Genomic DNA, 22,701 nt, shown 5'->3' with positions numbered 1-22,701 from the left:
ACATCCAAGTTTGGTAGAGCTGATCAATGGTATGATTGGTTAATTAATTTGAATATCCCCAACTGAGCAAGCCAAAGGCAACAGTGGCAAGGAACCGAAAAACTCCATCCAGTGACCTAATGGTGTCCTAACACCCCATCAGGTGACCCAATGGAGAAAACCTTGGGAGAACCCAGGCTCAGTCGGGGGCCAGTTCTCCTCTGGCGTTTATGAACTAGAGGCCGAATTTACAGTAACTGTAAGATAAAAAATTTATATGAATGCCTGGCTAAATAGATGCGTCTTCAGTCTAGTTTTAAACTGGGAGAGCGAGTCTGAGCAACGAACAATATCAGGAAGGCTATTCCAGAGCTTCGGAGCTAAATGTGAAAATGCTCTGCCTCCTTTGGTGGATCTGGATATCCTAGGAATGACCAGAAGCCTCGAATCTAGTGATCTTAAAGAGCGCGATGGATTGTAAGGCGATAGAAGATCCGTTAAATAGACTGGAGCTAAACCATTTAGAGCTTTATAAGTCAAAAGCAATACCTTGTAATTAATACGGAACTTTATAGGTAACCAATGAAGTGATGATAAAATCGGTGTTATATGATCATATTTTCTTAATCTAGTAAGAACTCTAGCGGCTGCATTTTGGACTAACTGTAGCTTGTTTATTGAAGATGCAGGACAACCAGCTAATAAAGCATTACAGTAATCTAGTCTCGAGGTCATGAATGCATGAACTAACTTTTCTGCATCAGAGACTGATAGCATATTACGTAGCTTAGCAATGTTTCTAAGGTGGAAAAAGGCTGTTTTTGTAACATATGAAATATGCTTTTCAAAAGACAGGTTGCAGTCTAATGTAACACCCAGGTCTTTTACTGTAGCGGATAGAGTAACAGGGCATCCTACTATGTTAAAGTCGTGCTGTGAAAGGTTTTGTGGACGGTTTTTAGAACCGATAAGTATTACCTCTGTCTTGTCTGGATTTAATAAAAGAAAATTATGCGTCATCCAATCTTTTATATCTTTAACACAATCTGTCAATTTGGATAATTTAGCGTATTCATCTGGCCGTGAGGAAATATATATTTGAGTGTCATCAGCATAACAATGGAAACTAATTCCATGTTTCCTTAGAATATTACCAAGTGGCAGCATATATATTGAGAATAATAAAGGGCCTAACACAGTTCCCTGTGGCACTCCATAGTTTGCCGAAGTTATAATCGATTTTTCTCCATTTAAGTAGACGAAATGGTAGCGGTCAGATAAGTATGACCTGAACCAGCTTAATGCTTGTCCTTGAACACCAGTGTAATTTTGTAGTCGATCTAAGAGTATTGTGTGATCTATAGTATCGAACGCAGCACTAAGATCAAGTAAAACTAGTACTGAGATACAGCCTTGGTCCGAAGCTAAAAGTAAATCATTTGTGATTCTAACAAGCGCAGTTTCAGTGCTATGATGTGGCCTGAATCCAGACTGAAACTTTTCATAGATGTCGTTTTCTTGCAAGAAAGAGCCGAGTTGAGCGGACACAACTTTTTCTAATATTTTTGACATAAATGGAAGATTCGAAATGGGTCTGTAATTTGCTAGGTTATTTGGATCTAATTGTGGTTTCTTAATAAGAGGTTTTATAACTGCCAGCTTGAACGTTCTTGGAACATGACCTAAAGATAAAGATGAGTTAATAATATTGAGAAGAGGCTCTTCCACTACAGGTAAGACTTCTTTCAGTAGTTCAGTTGGTATAGGATCTAATAAACATGTTGATGTTTTAGATGAAGTGATAAGTTTATTTAACTCTTTTTGTTCTATGGTTGTAAAGCATTGTAATTGTTCTTGCGGGGTGATAATTGCGGCCGAATTATAAGGCGCGAGCAAAGATCGAACGTTTACGATTTTGATTCTGATGCTTTCAATTTTCTCGGTGAAGAAGTTCATGAAATCATTACTACTAAACTGTAACGAGGTATTTTGTTCAGACGACGTCTGTTTATTTGTTAGTCTAGCCACGGTATTAAATAAAAACCTTGGATTATTTCGGTTGTTTTCTATTAATTTGCTGAGGTGCTCAGCCCTGGCCGTTTTAAGTGCCTTTTTATAAAGTGACATACTGTCTTTCCACGCGATTCTAAAGACCTCTAAATTAGTTTTTTTCCATTTACGCTCTAAATTACGGGTTTCTCTCTTTAAAACATACGTAGTATTATTGTACCATGGTGCTATACTTTTTTCTCTGACCTTTTTTAATCTAATGGGTGCAACAATATCCAATGTTCTAGAGAGAATGGAGCTCATAGTGCTAGTTAGTTCGTCTAATTCATCTGTTTGTTTGGGTTCAGGCAGCAGCTGAGACAGATCAGATAAGCTATTTGAGAAATGATCTATGGTGGATGGACGAATTGTTCTACCTGGTCGATAACGTGGCGCAGCATGACATATTACAGCAGTGCGTAATATGCAAGTTACCAAGTAGTGGTCAGTGACATCATCACTTTGTGGAATGATATCTATATCGGTTGGATCGGTTCCATATGATATAATTAAATCGAGTGTATGATTAAGACGATGAGTTGGTCCGGTGACGTTTTGCTTGACCCCGAAGGAGTTTAATAAATCTGTAAACGCAGCCCCTAACGCATCATTTAAATTATCTACGTGTATGTTAAAATCTCCAACAATTAATGCTTTATCGACGTTGACCAAAAGATCTGATAGAAAGTCAGCAAACTCTTTTAGGAAATTGGCGTAAGGCCCTGGAGGTCTATATACGGTAGCCAATGCTAGAGATAATAGGGATTTTTTTCTTACATCTAAGAGCGTAACATTTAGCACAAGCACTTCAAACGAATTAAACCTATGACGAGTTTTCTGAGTAACATTAAGGATATCTCTGTAGATTGTTGCAACACCGCCGCCACGACCGATCAGACGGGGCTCATGCTTATAACAGTATCCTGGCGGAGTAGACTCATTTAGACCGAAATAATCATTTGGTTTAAGCCAGGTTTCAGTAAGGCACAGAACATCGAAATTATTATCTGTGACCATTTCATTTACAATAACCGCCTTAGGTGTGAGCGATCTAATGTTTAGAAGACCTAGCTTTAGAAATTGTTTTTGTTCACTAATAGCGAGATTTTTTGTTTTAATAACAATTAGATTTTTTCTAGATCCTGCAGTAGATTTATTATTTGATCTTAGTAAACGAGGAATAGACACAGTTTCTATGCAATGTTCTACACTAGTATTAATATCAATTAAATTGGTGCAGTAGAGACTATGATTTGGATTTTTGGTTACTAGTCAAATGGTATTTAACATCTTGGAGATGTTATCCGACAGAAGATCTGCCCCGATTCTACTTGGGTGTAAGCCATCAGCGCGGAAGAGCCTTGGTCGCTCCCAAAACAGATTCCAATTATTTACAAAAATCAATTTCTGCTCATTGCACCATGACAATAACCATTCATTTAGCGCGAATAATCTACTGAACTTTTCATGCCCTCGTCGGTACGTAGGAAGCGGTCCAGACACAATAATCGATGTTTCAGGCGATGTGCTGCGTACCGTATCGATAAGGCTCCTGAAGTCTTTCTTCAGAACCTCCGTCTGTCGCAGCCTAGTGTCGTTAGCTCCCGCATGCAGCACAACAGCTCCGACGCGCTCGTCACCGTTCAAGATCTCTGTGTGTGTGTGAGGTGTGTGTGTGTGTGTGAGTGGTGTGTGTGTGAGGTGTGTGTGTGTGTGAGGTGTGTCTGTGTGAGGTGTGTGTGTGTGATCTGTGTGTGTATGATATGTGTGTGTGTGTGAGGTGTGTGTGTGTGAGGTGTGTGTGTGTGAGGTGTGTGTGTATGATCTGTGTGTGTGTGTGAGGTGTGTGTGTGTGAGGTGTGTGTGTGTGAGGTGTGTGTGTGTGATCTGTGTGTGTATGATCTGTGTGTGTGTGTGAGGTGTGTGTGTGTGTGAGGTGTGTGTGTGTGAGGTGTGTGTGTGTGAGGTGTGTATGTGTGAGTGTGAGGTGTGTGTGTGTGTGAGGTGTGTGTGAGGTGTGTGTGTGTGAGGTGTGTGTGTGTGAGGTGTGTGTGTGTGTGTGAGGTGTGTGTGTGTGAGGTGTGTGTGTGTGTGTGAGTGGTGTGTGTGTGAGGTGTGTGTGTGTGTGAGGTGTGTCTGTGTGAGGTGTGTGTGTGTGAGGTGTGTGTGTGTGATCTGTGTGTGTATGATCTGTGTGTGTGTGAGGTGTGTGTGTGTGAGGTGTGTGTGTGTGAGGTGTGTGTGTGTGTGAGGTGTGTGTGTGTGAGGTGTGAGGTGTGTGTGTGAGCGGTGTGTGTGTGTGTGAGGTGTGTGTGTGTGTGAGGTGTGTGTGTGTGAGGTGTGTGTGTGTGAGGTGTGTGTGTGTGAGGTGTGTGTGTGTGAGGTGTGTGTGTGTGTGTGTGTGTGAGCGGTGTGTGTGTGTGTGAGGTGTGTGTGTGAGCGGTGTGTGTGTGTGTGAGGTGTGTGTGTGTGAGGTGTGTGTGTGTGAGGTGTGTGTGTGTGAGGTGTGTGTGTGATCTGTGTGTGTATGATCTGTGTGTGTGTGTGAGGTGTGTGAGTGTGTGAGGTGTGTGTGTGAGGTGTGTGAGTGTGTGAGGTGTGTGTGTGAGGTGTGTGAGTGTGTGAGGTGTGTGTGTGAGGTGTGTGTGTGTGTGTGTGTGAGGTGTGTGTGTGAGGTGTGTGTGTGTGAGGTGTGTGTGTGTGTGAGGTGTGTATGTGTGAGGTGTGTGTGTGTGTGTGAGGTGTGTGTGTGTGAGGTGTGTGTGTGTGTGAGGTGTGTATGTGTGAGGTGTGTGTGTGTGAGGTGTGTGTGTGTGTGTGTGTGAGGTGTGTGTGTGTGTGTGTGTGAGGTGTGTAGGTGTGTGAGGTGTGTGTGTGTGAGCGGTGTGTGTGTGAGGTGTGTGTGTGTGAGCGGTGTGTGTGTGAGCGGTGTGTGTGTGTGTGTGAGGTGTGTGTGTGTGTGAGGGGTGTGTGTGTGAGGTGTGTAGGTGTGTGAGGTGTGTGTGTGTGAGGTGTGTGTGTGTGTGAGGTGTGTGTGTGTGAGGTGTTGTGTGTGTGTGTGAGGTGTGTGTGTGTGTGAGGGGTGTGTGTGTGAGGTGTGTAGGTGTGTGAGGTGTGTGTGTGTGAGGTGTGTGTGTGTGTGAGGTGTGTGTGTGTGAGGTGTGTGTGTGTGTGAGGTGTGTGTGTGTGAGGTGTGTAGGTGTGTGAGGTGTGTGTGTGTGAGGTGTGTGTGTGTGAGCGGTGTGTGTGTGTGAGCGGTGTGTGTGTGAGGTGTGTGTGTGTGTGTGAGGTGTGTGTGTGTGTGAGGTGTGTGTGTGAGGTGTGTGTGTGTGAGGTGTGTGTGTGTGAGGTGTGTGTGTGTGTGAGGTGTGTGTGTGTGAGGTGTGTGTGTGAGGTGTGTGTGTGAGGTGTGTGTGAGGTGTGTGTGTGAGGTGTGTGTGTGTGAGGTGTGTGTGTGTGAGGTGTGTGTGTGAGGTGTGTGTGTGTGTGAGGTGTGTGTGTGAGGTGTGTGTGTGTGAGGTGTGTGTGTGTGAGGTGTGTGTGTGAGGTGTGTGTGTGTGAGGTGTGTGTGTGTGAGGTGTGTGTGTGTGAGGTGTGTGTGTGTGTGAGGTGTGTGTGTGTGAGGTGTGTGTGTGAGGTGTGTGTGTGAGGTGTGTGTGTGTGAGGTGTGTGTGCTGTCGCCACATTGAACCAGCGGTTTGGGAAACGGACGGATGGATGATTAAGCTGTGGGCGCCATCTTCTGGTGAGCCGCAGGAATTCATTCGACACCAGACTCTCACAGTGCATTATGGGTGTTTGCCGTTGACCATAAATCGACTGTACCCTCATTATTGCGGTGCATTGTGGGATTGAATGAGTGCACTCGATAATATCCACTAAGGTTTCGGACCCCACTACAAACGGCTGTCCCTTCAAATAATGCCCTATATAGGGGTATAACGGGTGATTGTGGACACTGCAAGCTTCTCGATCGTGAGATGTGGCGCAGTGATCAGACGTCCGTCTAGCGCAGGTTTACAGAGAAAAACTATTAAACGCAGCAGAACTTACCACAAACTTAAGACAGTGTGTTCTGACCTCGCATGTGCTCACACCCGTAATCCCGTTCTTTGTTTACACACAGAATCATAACGGTAATTTACTGGTAATGTTACAACTTCTCATATCAGAAAATTGTCAGAACTTACCGGTGCTTTTGGAAAGGTCGTGATCACACGTGATCTCTTAATAGTAATTTACCAGTAAAGACTGTATGTGTGAAAGGGGCTAGTGTGTATCAGAAAGTTCAAAACATTTAACTTGGCATTACTAGCTAGTCTTGCACAGGGTTTGCTTAGCATTTACTAGTTTAGCACAGACAGGTGATGCAAAGCATTATGGGATGGGTCACGTGCAGGGTGGAGGTACGGTAGAGCAGAAAAGAGTGATGCTTACTTTAGACAGTCTCTTGTGGGACTAGCATGCATGAGAGAAAGAACAGATATCAGAAAACTAACAAAAACAAAAAGAAAACTATGAATTATGTGCAGACAAATAAAAAACACTGTTGGGCGGCAAAGCTTCACCACACGTACAGTATCGAAGCAGAAGAGATGTTCTGTAACTCGTTCTGGTACATGAGGTGCTGATGGACATGAAACGATAATGCAACGACTTGACAGACTTCAGATCAGACTTAAATGTGCTTTACTTTGTGACATTCACAATATTTTTAAAACGATGTGCTGTTTTTATGAAGCATGTTCTTCTCGAAGAAAGGGAGAGTTTAATCTTTTACCTTGCAAATGCAAAATCCTTCAACAGATGCAATGATAGGAAAAAGAAAGCAGGAGCTCTACAGTATTACCGGTGAGCTGCCTCTCACACACACACACACACACACACACACACACACACACACACACACACACACACACACACACACACACACACACACACACACACACACACACACACACACACACACACGTAGTGTTTCCATGTTTTATGGGGACTTTCCATAGACATAATGATTTATTTGATGATAATGTAGGGTTTACCAAGCCACACACACACACACACACACACACACACACACACACACACACACACACACACACACACACACACACACACACAAACACACACACACACACACACACACACACACACAAACACAAACACACACACACACACACACACACTCTCACACACACACACACACACACACACACACACACACACACACACACACACACACACACACACACACACACACACACTCACACACACACACACACACACACACACACACACACACAAACACACACACACACACACACACACACACACACACACACACACACACACACACACTCACACACACACACACACACACACACGTGTGTATGATGACTTTTTTTGTGTGAATGATGACTATGTTCATAGGCAGCTCACTAGGTTTTAAGTAAATTTACTGTAAACTGTAAACCTTGGTATCTTGTAGGAGTGTAACTCACCTGCACTTCTCAGAACTGTGTTTACAAGCCTGCACTGATGAGGGTAAGACGTGCCAGACGCACTCACACATTTACCTTGGAGTTCTTTCCTCCGGTGCGGGTGTTGTGAAGCGACTGGCTGTAAGTGCGCTGGACGGCTTGTTCCGGAGTGGAAGGGGATTTATCGGAAGAATGATCCGAGTTCTTTTCCACCATGTTCTCTCCCTCTGGACTCTGGGGCGTTGGGGAGCGCGAGCGTTTACGCAGGACGGGTGAGCAGGCCGGCGTGCTGCGGTTCGAGTTACTGGCAGTGCTACAGAAACAAGAAAAATATTCAATAAATAACCATAAAACAGATGTTACACTTCACAAAAAGAACACAAATGGTCGTTTGAGCCTCGGCTGGACAGTTAGCGCATGAGCTACAAACGTGTGGTGCTCATGTGGGAGATGCAGGTTTGAGTTTTGTGTAAACCATCAAAAGGCTATACTAAACATACTAAATGTATTAATGAAAATGTACATATGAAAAAGGTTTTCTGTAAAGGTCAGGGGAATAAATATAGTCATTGGCTCAGAATAACAACAACAGAAGTCAACAGAAAAGTCACCACCAAACCACTGGTGTACACATAAACCCTCCCAGCATGCCTTTCACCTCCGCCCTGTCAGCTTCCAGGAAAGTACATCTAACATCTCTGAGCAGAAACACAGCGAGGTCACATCGCTAAAGCGCTGACGTTCTGGTGGGAATTTCCACATCACTGATAAAAATCACAGAAAAACCAACATCGGTCTAAATACAGGAACATCTGATCCTCTTTTTGAAGCACAAAACTGAAACTCTGTAAAAAAAAAATGAAACTTGAAGAATTTTTTTTTTTAAATGTAGAGCAAAGCAAATGCAGATCTCCTTGTTCATATATTTTTCTCCTGAGACCTTAAAATTCTCACAGGAGATTCTCAACACAGGCTTAAAAGGAGGTTCACACAAACAGTTTGTCATCATTTACTCACGCTCAAATTGTTCCAAACCTGTATAAGTTTCTTTCTTTTGCTGAACCCAAAAGAAGATATTTTGAAGAATGTTGGTAATGAAACAGCGGTAGCCATTGACTTCCATAGTAGGAAAAAAAAAATACTATGAAAGTCAATGGCTACCGTCAACCGTCTTGTTACCGACATTCTTCAAAATATCTTCTTTTGTGGAGCAGAAGAAGAAACTCATATAGATTTGGAACAACTTGAGGATGAGTAAATGATGACAAAATTTAAATTTTTGGGTCTTTGGGTTACGATGCCTTTTTACTATCCACAAATTATCTGAGTTATGGTGTGCATTGTTATGTGTGAGTGTTCTAATCTGTATGTCATTGCAGTTTCCCTGATAGATCACCTGCAATCAACCGGTTAATTGATGTCACCTGACGGGAGCTACTTAAATCTAAGACGCATGCTCTCTCGCTCTCTCGTCTTGCAGCCGGCAGAGCAGTAGCTGTGTTTTGCTTCTACAGTCCCCTTTTTATATTAAATAAACTTTGTTTTAATTGGCAGACTTCTGTCTTTGTGTCCTTTATGTTGCATCCCTAGAGCCGGGGTTGTAACATAATGGGGGCTCGTCCAATTTGGTTGGTAAAAAGTATTTTTTGGGGACTGTTTTTGTTTATTCCCTTTGATTGAGATCATTTGGTGAGTATGGTTGTTTGAGTATTTTTGAATATATGCATGAGTTTTCCCGGTTAGGTAGGGTGAGAGTTCCAGCTGGGTTGATTACTCAATCCTTCCATCGGTTCACTCTTTTGTTATTTTTCCTTTTTTGTTTTCGAGGTTATTCTGGGTGGAGACTTGTTCTCTGTCGGGGGTAAGCATTTCAGAACTGTGACCATTGATAGATTGGTTCACAGTTGCTGAGTTTTTGCTTTTAAAGTCGCCTCGTGCCCGGTACACCTCAGAAGATAGATAGGAATTAGAAGTGTTAGGCAGGTGTCCGGGTGTATCTCATGTGTTTTTGTATTGTGTTTGAGCTCAGCAACCATGCTCACTGTTTTGATGGAAGTGAAAGCGGAATCCTTAAGTTAGGTGAGTTAAACTTTTTTTTTGAGGTACTGTAGTGTTTATTTGGTCCATGATCCTAACTTTAGTGTGTTAGAAGTGTTTGTGTGAAGTTCCTTTGTGGACTTTTGTGTAGACTAATGCCCAGTATTGCCTTTAGATGTTTGTGATTGCTTGGCGTGAGTAATCTTCTGTGTTTGGGTTATTTCTACTTCTGGTTAAAGCTTTGTTTGAGAGCATGTGTGCTGCTTTTGTCATTTTTGTAGCAGTGTGTAATTGGACCTGTTGTGTCAGCTGAACTTCTGTATAGGAGCTAGTGTTACTACTTAAGTGTAGTTAGTGTTGAGTTTAGTAATGGCTTCTTTAGAAGATTTCCTAAAGGAACCTTCGGAAGAGTTACTTGAGTTTTTTACAAAGGATCAACTTTTGCAGTTGTCCTCTCTATGATATTCCCATCACAAGTAGTGAGAAGCGACTGAAGGATGGTGTGAAGGAAATCATTAGAAGTGTTTTGATTGACAATGGTGTCTTAAAAAGTTAAGCAGTTTTCCCCACAATCCATGACTGCTCCTTTGTCTGAAGCTGCAATTGAGCTTAGGCTCAAAGAGATAGCTTTCCAGGAGAAACAGCTAGAGGTTAATGCGAAACTAAGAGAGAAACAAATGTATCTTGAACACGAACGGTCTCTTAAAGAGTTGGAATTTAAAGCTGCTACTTTAACTCCAAGAGGTGATGGTTCTTCATTTGATGTTGGTAGACACATTAAGTTAGTACCTCCTTTTTCTGAGAAAGATGTTGACCGATATTTTTCTCATTTTGAACGGGTGGCAATTACATCAAAGTGGCCTAGAACTGTGTGGACTTTGCTTTTACAAAGTATCTTGGTGGGTAAAGCTCAAGAAGCTTATTCCGCTCTTAGCCTAGAGAAGAGTGCTAATTATGAGGTTAAAGCAGCTGTATTGAAGGCATATGAGCTGGTTCCTGAAGCTTACCGCCAGCGTTTTCGAAGTTGTGCCAAATTTGCTCACGACACTTATGTTGAGTTTGCAAAACAGAAGGAGAATCTGTTTGATTGGTGGTGTAAGTCTCAGAAGGTGGAAAGTAAGGAACATCTTAGGCAACTCATTTTGCTTGAAGAATTTAAAAACTGTCTGCCTGATGTAGTGTCTGTTTATTTGAATGAGCAGAAAGCAGTGACCTTAGAACAAGCTGCACTTTTTGGCCGATGAGTTTGTTTTAACCCATAAGGTACATTTTGGTGACAAACAAGCTGAGGTTCAGGACCAGATGAAATACAATAGGTCTCGGTTTGTAAGGTCTGTGCCTTTTGCCTCATCACCTGCCAATAAAATGACTAATGATGGTTTGATTTCAGAAAGAGCTTGTTTTTATTGTAAGACACCAGGCCATCTTATTGCAGATTGTCCTGTTCTAAGTAAAAAACAGAAGTCCGCAAAGACTGTAGCATTTGTAAGTCCTGTGCCAAGCCTTCCTTTGGCATCTTCAGTTGTTGATGTTTTATGCAAGACAGGGGATTTAGCTGGCTCATCATCATTTCTGATGGATGGTTCTGTGTATCTGTCTTCTGACCCTGAACATAGGCAAGCTCTCAAGATCTGGAGAGATACAGGAGCTTTTCAATCTGTGATTTTACGTGATGTCTTGCCCTTCAATGAAAAGTCAGCTCAAGATTCAGAGGTAATTGTTAAAGGTTTTGGTGGAGGATTTCTGTCTATGCCTTTACACAGAAATAATCTCCAATCAGATTTAATCTCTGGGGATGTGGTTGTTGCACTTTGTTCTCAGATTCCCATAGATGGTGTGTCCTTTATTCTAGGAAATGATTTAGCTGGTGGGAAAGTGCTAGCTGTCCCTGAAGTAACCTCTACTATCCTCAAGTCAGATTGTCCAGATGAACTTGAATTGGCATTTCCAGAAATTTTTCCTGTTTGTGCAACTACTCGTGCCATGTCGGCTAAGAGGCAGGTTGAAGACAAATCTTCCAGGAGTCAAACGGTGTTGCCACTTTATGATACTTTCATGGTCCAAGGTGACATGAACTTGTCAGGGAGTGGAAAGATGTTTCCATCTCGTGAAAAGTTAATACTTGAGCAAAAACAAGATCCCACTTTGTCACCCATGTTTGAAGATTTGGTGTCTGATGAAGTACTATCAAATGTTGATCTGGCTATTTTGTTAGTGATGGCGTTTTGATGAGAAAGTGGACAGATCCAAAAATATCATGTGACTATGACTGGAGTAGCGTGTTTCAAGTGATGGTTCCAGAAGTTTATCGATCTGACATATTGTATCTCGCCCATGATCATTGTCTCTCTGGCCACTTGGGGGTCAGGAAAACTTTTGATCGTGTGCTAAGGCATTTTTTTTGGCCTGGCGTGAGGTCTGATGTGGCTCAGTATTGTAGATCGTGTCATGTTTGTCAGATTGTAGGAAAACCTAACCAGTCTATTCCTGTAGCTCCACTACAGCCTATTCCTGCCATTGGAGAGCCATTTGAACATGTTTTGATTGATTGTGTTGGACCTCTTTCCCGCACCAAGTCAGGTAATCAATACCTTCTCACAATTATGTGTGCCGCCACAAGATTTCCTGAAGCGGTTCCTTTACGCAAGATTACAGCCCCTGCCATTTCCAAGGCCCTTATTAAGTTTTTCACCGTGTTTGGACTACCAAGAGTTGTTTAGTCTGATCAAGGGTCTAATTTTATGTCTCGCCTTTTTTCCCAGGTGTTAAAGCAGTTGTCTATTCAGCATAACATTTCATCTGCGTATCATCCAGAGTCTCAAGGTGTACTTGAGAGATTCCACCAAACTCTCAAGACTATGCTGAAGACCTATTGCAAAGAGTTTGAGAGAGGTTGGGATGATGGCGTTCCACTACTCCTCGTCGCAGTTCGAGAGGTTGTTCAGGAGTCCCTTGGTTTCAGTCCAGCTGAACTTGTGTTTGGGCACACTGTGAGGGGGCCTTTGAAATTGGTAAAGGAGAAGTGGTTAGATGTTGAGTATTCTACTCCTACTAACATCTTGGACTATGTGTCTAATTTCCACTTTAGGCTTAGTAGAGCCTGTGAACTGGCCAAAGAAAATTTGAAAGCAGCTCAGGAGAAGATGAAGACTTGGTATGATCGAAAGGTAAAACATTGTGTGTTTTGTTCAGGAGACCAAGTGCTGGTGCTCTTACCAGTACTGGGTTCTGCATTGCAGGCTCAATATAGTGGTCCATATACTATTGATCGAAAAGTGGGTGAGTGTAACTACTTGGTTAAGACTCCAGATCGTAAAAGGAAAACCCGAATGTGCCATGTGAATTTACTTAAGCCTTACTTTGACCGTAACCAAACTGCGTCTACAGAGGTCAAGACCTTGGCTGCACTGAATGTTCCAACTACTGAGATGGGACAAGGAAGTGTTTCTGAGATTTCTCAGAGTAGATTGCCAAATTCTAAAATTCTGGCTGATTTAGACATTCATTTGTGGTATCTAAATCTTTCTGAGCGCTCTGATATTATTCAGTTAATTGGTCAATATTTGGCCTTGTTTTCTGATGTTCCATCTTGTACCAATGTGTTAGAGCATGACATTGAGGTAGGCCAAGCTAACCCTATTAAGCAGCACCCGTATAGGGTAAATCCTGTTAAACGTCAGCTTTTGTGCAAAGAGGTAGATTATATGTTAAAGCATAACATAGCTGAACCGACTTTTAGTGCTTGGAGTTCACCATGTTTACTAGTTGAGAAGCAGGATGGTTCGTTTCGGTTTTGTACCGATTTTCGTAAGGTAAATGCTATCACTAAGCCTGACTCCTATCCTCTTCCACGTCTAGATGATTGTATTGACCAAGTTGGTTCTGCATCCTTTGTTTCAAAGTTAGATCTTTTAAAAGGCTATTGGCAGGTTCCACTCAGCCAGCGAGCCCGTGAGATCTCTGCTTTTGTGACGCCGGATAACTTCTGCCATTATAACGTTATGGCATTTGGAATGTGAAATGCACCTGCCACTTTCCAGCGTCTGGTGAATAAGGTGTTGGAAGGAGTTGCAGGATGTGAGGCTTACCTTGATGATTTGGTTATCTATAGTGCTACCTTGGTCTCAACATTTGGCCCAGCTTGGGGATGTATTCAAACGGTTAAAGGCTGCGAATTTGACCCTAAACCTCTCCAAGTGTGAGTTTGGGCAGGCCACCGTAACCTATTTAGGCAAAGTTGTTGGCCATGGTCATGTGTCGCCAGTAGGAGCAAAAGTAGAGGCCATTGTGAACTTCGCTGTACCCTCATCTCGGCGGGAACTAAAACGTTTCCTGGGTATGGCAGGATACTATAGGAGTTTTTGCAAAAATTTTGCAACTGTTGCTACACCTTTAACTAACCAGCGCTTAATGCAATGGAGCCTGTTTTTGCAGGGATATGATCTTGCAGTCTGCCACATTCGTGGGAAGGATAATGTTTTGGCGGATGCTCTGTCAAGGTCGTAAGTGCTTGCGCTTTTTCATGTATTTGTTGAATTTGCCATAGGTTATTCCATAGCAATGTTTTAAGGGTGGGAGTGTTATGTGTGAGTGTTCTAATCTGTATGTCATTGCAGTTTCCCTGATAGATCACCTGCAATCAACCGGTTAATTGATGTCACCTGACGGGAGCTACTTAAATCTAAGACGCATGCTCTCTCGCTCTCTCGTCTTGCAGCCGGCAGAGTAGTAGCTGTGTTTTGCTTCTACAGTCCCCTTTTTCCTTTTTATATTAAATAAACTTTGTTTTAATTGGCAGACTTCTGTCTTTGTGTCCTTTATGTTGCATCCCTAGAGCCGGGGTTGTAACAGCATGTTAATTTTGTAGCTCTGTTCTCTAACTGTTTCAACAAGTCTCATTTTATTTCTCCTAAGAGCTTTTAGGAGAAACATCTCAGACAAATTTGATACTTCAAATAAAACAATTAAAACGTTGAACGAACGAAATGACTCGAAAAAAGATTTGTTAATTTTGATGAACGAGTTTGAACAGGATCACGAACGTGAATCACAGAACAGAGCAAGGCGAGCTTTTGTGCTTATAAAACTTAAACTTTTTTATTTATTTTTTAAATGACATTATCGTTTCACAAGATAAGAACCTTATTCATCGTCTGGTGTCGTTTAAAGCCGTTTGAAACTGCACTGAAACTGTCATTTGGACCGTTTGGTACCCAGTGAAGTGCATTATATGGAGAAAAAGCCTAGAATGTTTTCATCAAAAACCTTAATTTCTTTTCGACTGAAGAAAGACATGGACATCTTGGATGACATGGGGGTGAGTAAATTATCAGCAAATGTTTTTTAAAAAGTGAACTAATTCTTTAATTATTAATGTTCTGTACCTGAGCTAAGAGCTGCCCGTCTGGAAAAACAAACACAGTGTGACAAAAGAGAGAGGGAGGAGAGAGAGAGAGAGAGGGAGGAGAGAGAGGGAGGAGAGAGAGAGAGAGGGAGGAGAGAGAGAGAGAGGGAGGAGAGAGAGAGAGAGGGAGGAGAGAGAGAGAGAGGGAGGAGAGAGAGAGAGAGGGAGGAGAGAGAGAGAGAGGGAGGAGAGAGAGGGAGGAGAGAGAGGGAGGAGAGAGAGGGAGGAGAGAGAGGGAGGAGAGAGAGGGAGGAGAGAGAGGGAGGAGAGAGAGGGAGGAGAGAGAGGGAGGAGAGAGAGGGAGGAGAGAGAGGGAGGAGAGAGAGGGAGGAGAGAGAGGGAGGAGAGAGAGGGAGGAGAGAGAGGGAGGAGAGAGAGGGAGAGGGAGAGGGAGAGGGAGAGGGAGAGGGAGAGCGAGAGGGAGAGGGAGAGCGAGAGGGAGAGGGAGAGCGAGAGGGAGAGCGAGAGGGAGAGGGAGAGCGAGAGGGAGAGCGAGAGGGAGAGCGAGAGGGAGAGAGAGAGAGAGGGAGGAGAGAGAGAGAGAGGGAGGAGAGAGAGAGAGGGAGGAGAGAGAGAGAGAGGGAGGGGAGAGAGAGAGAGGGAGGAGAGAGAGAGAGGGAGGAGAGAGAGAGAGGGAGGAGAGAGAGAGGGAGGAGAGAGAGAGAGAGGGAGGAGAGAGAGAGAGAGGGAGGAGAGAGAGAGAGAGGGAGGAGAGAGAGAGAGAGGGAGGAGAGAGAGAGAGAGGGAGGAGAGAGAGAGAGAGGGAGGAGAGAGAGAGAGAGGGAGGAGAGAGAGAGAGAGGGAGGAGAGAGAGAGAGAGGGAGGAGAGAGAGAGAGAGGGAGAGAGAGGGAGAGAGAGGGAGGGAGAGAGAGAGAGAGAGAGAGAGGGAGAGAGAGGGAGGAGAGAGAGAGAGAGGGAGGAGAGAGAGAGAGGGAGGAGAGAGGGAGAGAGGGAGGAGAGAGGGAGAGAGAGAGAGAGGGAGAGGGAGGAGAGAGAGAGAGAGGGAGGAGAGAGAGAGAGAGGGAGGAGAGAGAGAGAGAGGGAGGAGAGAGAGAGAGAGGGAGGAGAGAGAGAGAGAGGGAGGAGAGAGAGAGAGGGAGGAGAGAGAGAGAGAGGGAGGAGAGAGAGGGAGGAGAGAGAGAGAGAGGGAGGAGAGAGAGAGAGAGGGAGGAGAGAGAGAGAGAGGGAGGAGAGAGAGAGAGAGGGAGGAGAGAGAGGGAGGAGAGAGAGAGAGAGGGAGGAGAGAGAGAGAGAGGGAGGAGAGAGAGAGAGAGGGAGGAGAGAGAGAGAGAGTGAGGAGAGAGAGAGAGAGGGAGAGGGAGAGGGAGAGGGCAAATAAAATAAAGCAACTGATAAAACACCTCACAATCTCTCTGGGTTCATTCAATCTAATGCACTTATGATTTTACCCATGCAGCAACACTCAAGCCCTCGAGCAGCCGTTCTTTACTAGAACACAAGTCCACGTGTTCTAGAAGCTTCTGACGGCAAATAAATCACTGCAGATAAACCTCCACAGAAACAGTGGCATCAAATAACCAGTGCGTAGATCTACATCTATCAGCTGCTTAAATGTGTTCTTGTATATCATCTCATTCAATTTACAAAGTGAGGGTGAGCAGCACAATATTCCATATTATTTTGTCTAAATAAATAGTCTAAATGCTAAAATAAGTCACTTTAAATGTCACAACTAAATTTAGGCATCACAACACTTAATATTTAACAATATTTTTGATCTGCCTGCAATGACACTATTATATGAGAACTGAACTGAGCTGGATGATGACATCACTGTTTTCTCCAGAGCGGCTATATATAAATGAACTAAATTAATAACTTTTTTTTTGACAGCAAAAATGAACATCACTGAACTTACTACGGCTGGACTATGACACTGTTTTCTTCTAGGTCTGGGGTACAACCGACACACACTTTGTTGTATTGTTTTCCTGTTATCACTGTAAAGCTGCTTTGAAACACTCTGTGTTGTAGTGCTATATAAATAAAGGTCACTTGACATGACAACATTATAATGAAAAGGCAGAAAAGGCAATCTAAATGTAAAAATATAGTAAATATAAAAATAGAATAGTAAAAAATATTAACCATCAACTGGTACAGATAAATTTGAAAAATACATAATTAGCCAATAAGGTACCAATATATTGTGCATCCCCACATACTTATGTACTATACTCACTATTTGTGTAGTAAATAGTATATATCCTGTGCAAAGTATGTGCATTATTAAAAAAAAGTAGACAGTCAACAGTACATACTGTACAGTATCCAATCAACAGTGAGTATATTCAATTCCAGACATCATCCAAAAGCATTGTCTCTCATGATGAGATAGCAACTGTGTGCAGCTTTCAGAACACAAGTGGCACAAACACGGACTCACTCTCCACACACCTTTAAAGTGATTAAAGGTATTTATCAAACACTCTAGAGAAAAAAAGCTTGTATTGTGGATGGATGTACGGCTCTACTCGCCTCTCATCTGTCATATCTATATTATAACAACAGGCCACACATGTGTATGTGTCAATGCTGTTTTTTACACTTCTGCTTAAAGGCGTTTTTCTCATACCACCAGTCGGAAGATTTTGCTCTCTCACGCTAGCTTGAGTCACATAGAGCAATAGGCAGAGATAAAGATATTTCTCACACTCATTGAAGTGGTGAAAACACTCCTATGTGATGAAAAAACTAAAATATTGAAAATTGTAGCTAATGGACATGTCAAGTGTGACAGTCCCATCATGCAAATGACTTCCCTTCATGATGTTAATGCAAAAATCACACACTGACAAACCTGGTGGCCATGAAGGGCTACACGCAAACATCGGCTCGTCTTCATTCATCAGAGCGGCTGCAGGGTGAGGAGAGAGGAGGCGGAGCTTAGCGTCTCAGCATCCATGTTCTTTCATGCAAGCTTCCTCATTTCTTCGCTCTTCTACATGCTTCCTCTTCTGTTCTGTTAGTTCTTCACTATCGTTCTGTCGAGCTGGTGTGAAAAGCGGCTGCTGTGCTGGTTTAATATTCATGGCTTTCTTGAATGAAGCCACTCACGTCAGCAGTCTCTGGCTCTTTACCCCTCCCCCTGTCCAATCACATCTCTCCCTCTCTCTCTCCCCCTGTCCAATCACATCCCTCCCTATCTCTCTCTCACTCTCCCTGTCCAATCACATCCCTCCTCCCCTCTCTACCCCTCCCCCTGTCCAATCACATCCCTCCTCCCCTCTCTACCCCTCCCTCTGTCCAATCACATCCCTCCCTCTCTCTCTCTCCCTCTCCCCCTGTCCTATCACATCCCTCCTCCCCTCTCTACCCCTCCCCCTGTCCAATCACATCCCTCCTCCCCTCTCTTTCTCTCACGCTCGCTCGCTCTGGTCAATCCTGTGTCCATATGCCATCAAATCCCACCCAGTCAAGTCAACTCACCTTTATTGCTACAGATTGTGTCAAAGCAGCTTTACAGTGATAAGGAAAAGAATGACTCAAAATAATCACAGATATTTTACAAAAACACTCTGGAGAGCTTTTACTTATGTGAATGATACCTCAAATTATGTGTCTTGTTGAAGAGGAATGCACTGTTATTTTTCTAAACAATCAGACTTATATTTCTACCTGGTGGATGATAAAAAAGGCAAAATCACATATATTTACATTTAAAGGGCAACTAAACCCCTGGTCAGAGCCTGACTCCACCCACTGGCAATATTTGAAAAATGCTGGAAAAGTGGGCAGATCCCAGCGGAGATAGAGGGGACGAACCGAGGGCGGGGCTGAGCGGGGGGGCGTGCACCTGAGACCCGCAGTGACAGCTGCTGTCAAACTAGCTAAAATGGAGTGACGCAAGTAGCTTTGCAACAAAGCGGTCATTTGAAGTCGAGAACTTTTCTCCCCACCTTCACCTGAAGTGGAGGAGGGTGAATTGTCTGTGGACACCAGCTCAAACTGCGGTCTTGACTCCCGCATCGCGATCGGCATCCGATTATTCTTATATTCAGTCATTTTGAGGTAATTTTTTCCAGGATTATTATTACTATTACGTTTATTATATTTTGCTGCTATGTGAAAAAAATAATCAGCAAATCGCGCCGGCGCGTTTGTCGACACCAGAGGATTAACTTTAATCTAATAAGAAGGTACATCAATTGTGATTAAAAATATATGCCCACTCACATCATGACGCCGCTGCGGTGGTGGAGTTCATGCAGGAAGAGCAGCGTTTGGCAGCGTGAGCTGTGTGGAGAAGCCCATTTCCACCTCCATTGCGTTGGAGAAGCAATCCCACGTAAAATGCAGGTTGCACACTGGAGCGATAGGCGAGATTAATTACCTAGGCTACACAAAATAATCTAAATATCTATATAAATGCTATGCTAACTAGATGCTAATATATATCTATCCTGTTTGTTTTAAATACTCGTAATTCCAACTCCTGACTCGGTGCAGTAGTTTTGACGGAACCAGATGCTTTTATACCAGGGGCTGCCAAGGGCGTGACAGAGTACCCTACGTCACAGAGTCCCCTACGTCACAGAGTCCCCTACGTCACAGAGTACCCTAGGTCACAGAGTCCCCTACGTCACAGAGTACCCCTATGTCACAGAGTACCCCTACGTCACAGAGTACCCCTACGTCACAGAGTACCCCTATGTCACAGAGTACCCCTACGTCACAGAGTACCCCTACGTCACAGAGTACCCCTACGTCACAGAGTCCCCTACGTCACAGAGTACCCCTACGTCACAGAGTCCCCTACGTCACAGAGTACCCTACGTCACAGAGTACCCCTACGTCACAGAGTACCCTACGTCACAGAGTACCCCTACGTCACAGAGTACCCCTACGTCACAGAGTACCCTACGGTACAGAGTACCCTACGTCACAGAGTACCCTACGTCACAGAGTCCCCCTACGTCACAGAGTCCCCCTACGTCACAGAGTCCCCCTACGTCACAGAGTACCCTACGGTACAGAGTACCCTACGTCACAGAGTACCCTACGTCACAGAGTACCCCTACGTCACAGAGTACCCCTACGTCACAGAGTACCCTACGGTACAGAGTACCCTACGTCACAGAGTACCCTACGTCACAGAGTACCCTACGTCACAGAGTACCCTTACGTCACAGAGTACCCTACGTCACAGAGTACCCTACGTCACAGAGTCCCCTACGTCACAGAGTACCCTACGGTACAGAGTACCCTACGTCACAGAGTACCCTACGTCACAGAGTCCCCCTACGTCACAGAGTACCCCTACGTCACAGAGTACCCTACGTCACAGAGTACCCTACGTCACAGAGTACCCTTACGTCACAGAGTACCCTACGTCACAGAGTACCCCTACGTCACAGAGTACCCCTACGTCACAGAGTACCCTACGGTACAGAGTACCCTACGTCACAGAGTACCCTACGTCACAGAGTCCCCCTACGTCACAGAGTCCCCCTACGTCACAGAGTCCCCCTACGTCACAGAGTACCCCTACGTCACAGAGTACCCTACGGTACAGAGTCCCCTACGTCACAGAGTACCCTACGTCACAGAGTACCCTACGTCACAGAGTACCCCTACGTCACAGAGTCCCCTACGTCACAGAGTACCCTACGTCACAGAGTCCCCTACGTCACAGAGTACCCTACGTCACAGAGTCCCCTACGTCACAGAGTACCCCTACGTCACAGAGTACCCTACGTCACAGAGTCCCCTACGTCACAGAGTACCCCTACGTCACAGAGTACCCCTACGTCACAGAGTCCCCTACGTCACAGAGTACCCCTACGTCACAGAGTACCCTACATCACAGAGTCCCCTACGTCACAGAGTACCCTACGTCACAGAGTACCCTACGTCACAGAGTACCCTACGTCACAGAGTCCCCTACGTCACAGAGAACCCAAACGTCACAGAGTACCCTACGTCACAGAGTCCCCTACGTCACAGAGTACCCCTACGTCACAGAGTCCCCTACGTCACAGAGTCCCCTACGTCACAGAGTACCCCTACGTCACAGAGTACCCCTACGTCACAGAGTACCCCTACGTCTTGGCTGAATAAAAGTAGTATTATCTTCTTTTTTTATTTTAATCTCCCTTACCCCAAACCTTTCAATATTAGTGTCATGGTTTCCACAAAAATATTATGCAGCAAAAACATATATATAATAATAACATATATAATAAGAAATGTACCTTTTACAACAAATCAACACATCCTATTCATTTCTGAAGGATAATGTGACACTTAAGACTAGAGTAATGATGCTGAAAATTCAGCTTTGCCATCTCAGGAATAGATTACATTTTAAAATATATTCAAATGGAAGACAATTATTTTAAATTGTTACAGTATTTCAGTATTTTTCATTAAAAATACTTCTTAAATATATATAATTTATTAGTTTAGAGTCAGATAAAAAATAAGAGCAGTTTAGATAATGTTTAGATGATAGTTTAATAAGATCAGAGAGGTTTGTTTAAATCTGTTCAAAATCGGGGTCTAATAAAACTGGATCAGATCAGGTGTGATAAAATCATGATCTGATAATAAATATATTAGATCAGATCAGGGTTTAATTAGATCACTCAAATCATTGTCAGATGAGATCAAAATGAATTCAGATCCGGATCAGATTACAGTCAGATTGTCATCATCAGATTTGATCACAGTCCACTCATATGAGTGAGATCAGATAAAGGTCAAATTGGATCGGACTGAGATCAGTTGCAAATTAGTCAGTTTGATAAGATCACAATTTAGATTCGAGTGAAATTAGATTAAAATCAAATTCAGAGTTGGATCAGAGATCAGATATGGATGACATCAGAGTGGAGTCACAATTTAAGAATAATCAGAAAATTCACAATCACAGAAACAGAAAACCAACATAATAATTATGTTTAAACTTTAAATCAAATCATGAATCTGTGAATCAAATCAAACTAGTTGCTAGTCTGATTTATACTGAGAGAGAGAGAGAGAGAGAGAGAGAGAGCATATCTCTGCTTAAAATAGACCTGTAATCTGCTCAGGACGGTGTAATACATGGCAATGTCTGGAACAAACAGCCTATCTTTACTGTCCAGCTATTCTGTTACTGTTGCATTTAACTCTGGAATGCCAGAAAAAACAGCTTATCATATCACACACTTTTTTTAAGTACCCTTATTATACTATTTTAATGGTTCCTAATTTTCTTTTGCAGGTCTCGTACAATAGGTTAACATGCATCCGAGGTAAAAAAAAACCCCAAAAAACATTAAAAAAAACACTTTAATTTTCTCATACCATACATTGCACATCACCTCATTACACACAGTGTCTGAAACGTGTTGGTTTGACGATTGGGTCACTGTAAACCCCTCTGCTCTATACTCTGGTCAGTTGACCCAGTCTGTTGTTCATTCTGTCGGAAAACAAATGCCTACATTACTCATGAATTTTAGCTCCAGAAGCCTCTTCAGCACTTGTATACACAGTAATACAAACAGTAAAGATGACGCCGATTTTACCGTATCAATTCGAACCCGAGTTCTCATCTTTTTGAAGTGCATCCAAAGTGGATTTGCAGCGCGGAAAACAGCGCCTTCTCGGAATGACGACAACATGAACCAAACTCTTCCTGGCCTCTGCTACAACCACACTGTTTGATGGCGGGTCAAAAAAGTAGATGTTGTTTGTGGGCCGCACTGAAGACCATATGCTGGCATTATGCAGATTAGATAAAA

At 43.4% G+C, this 22,701-nt stretch overlaps 1 long non-coding RNA gene across 1 annotated transcript in view; it reads right to left on the bottom strand.

Annotated features, from left to right (window-relative positions):
• The window catches only part of LOC143702918 (uncharacterized), a 27,062-nt gene extending 4,361 nt beyond the window's left edge, over nt 1–22,701 (bottom strand). Inside the window, exons 1-3 of the long non-coding RNA XR_013190666.1 lie at nt 22,486–22,701; nt 7,605–7,821; nt 6,466–6,486 (exon numbers count right to left, since the gene is read on the bottom strand). This is a non-coding gene — a long non-coding RNA (uncharacterized LOC143702918). The remainder of the gene's footprint in view (nt 1–6,465; nt 6,487–7,604; nt 7,822–22,485) is intronic.

This window comes from Siphateles boraxobius, unplaced genomic scaffold, assembly GCF_051911475.1.
Source record: "Siphateles boraxobius isolate OS27281-9 unplaced genomic scaffold, OSU_SipBor_1 364, whole genome shotgun sequence".
NCBI lineage: Eukaryota > Metazoa > Chordata > Actinopteri > Cypriniformes > Leuciscidae > Siphateles > Siphateles boraxobius.
This window is presented reverse-complemented; position numbering and strand designations above follow the sequence as displayed.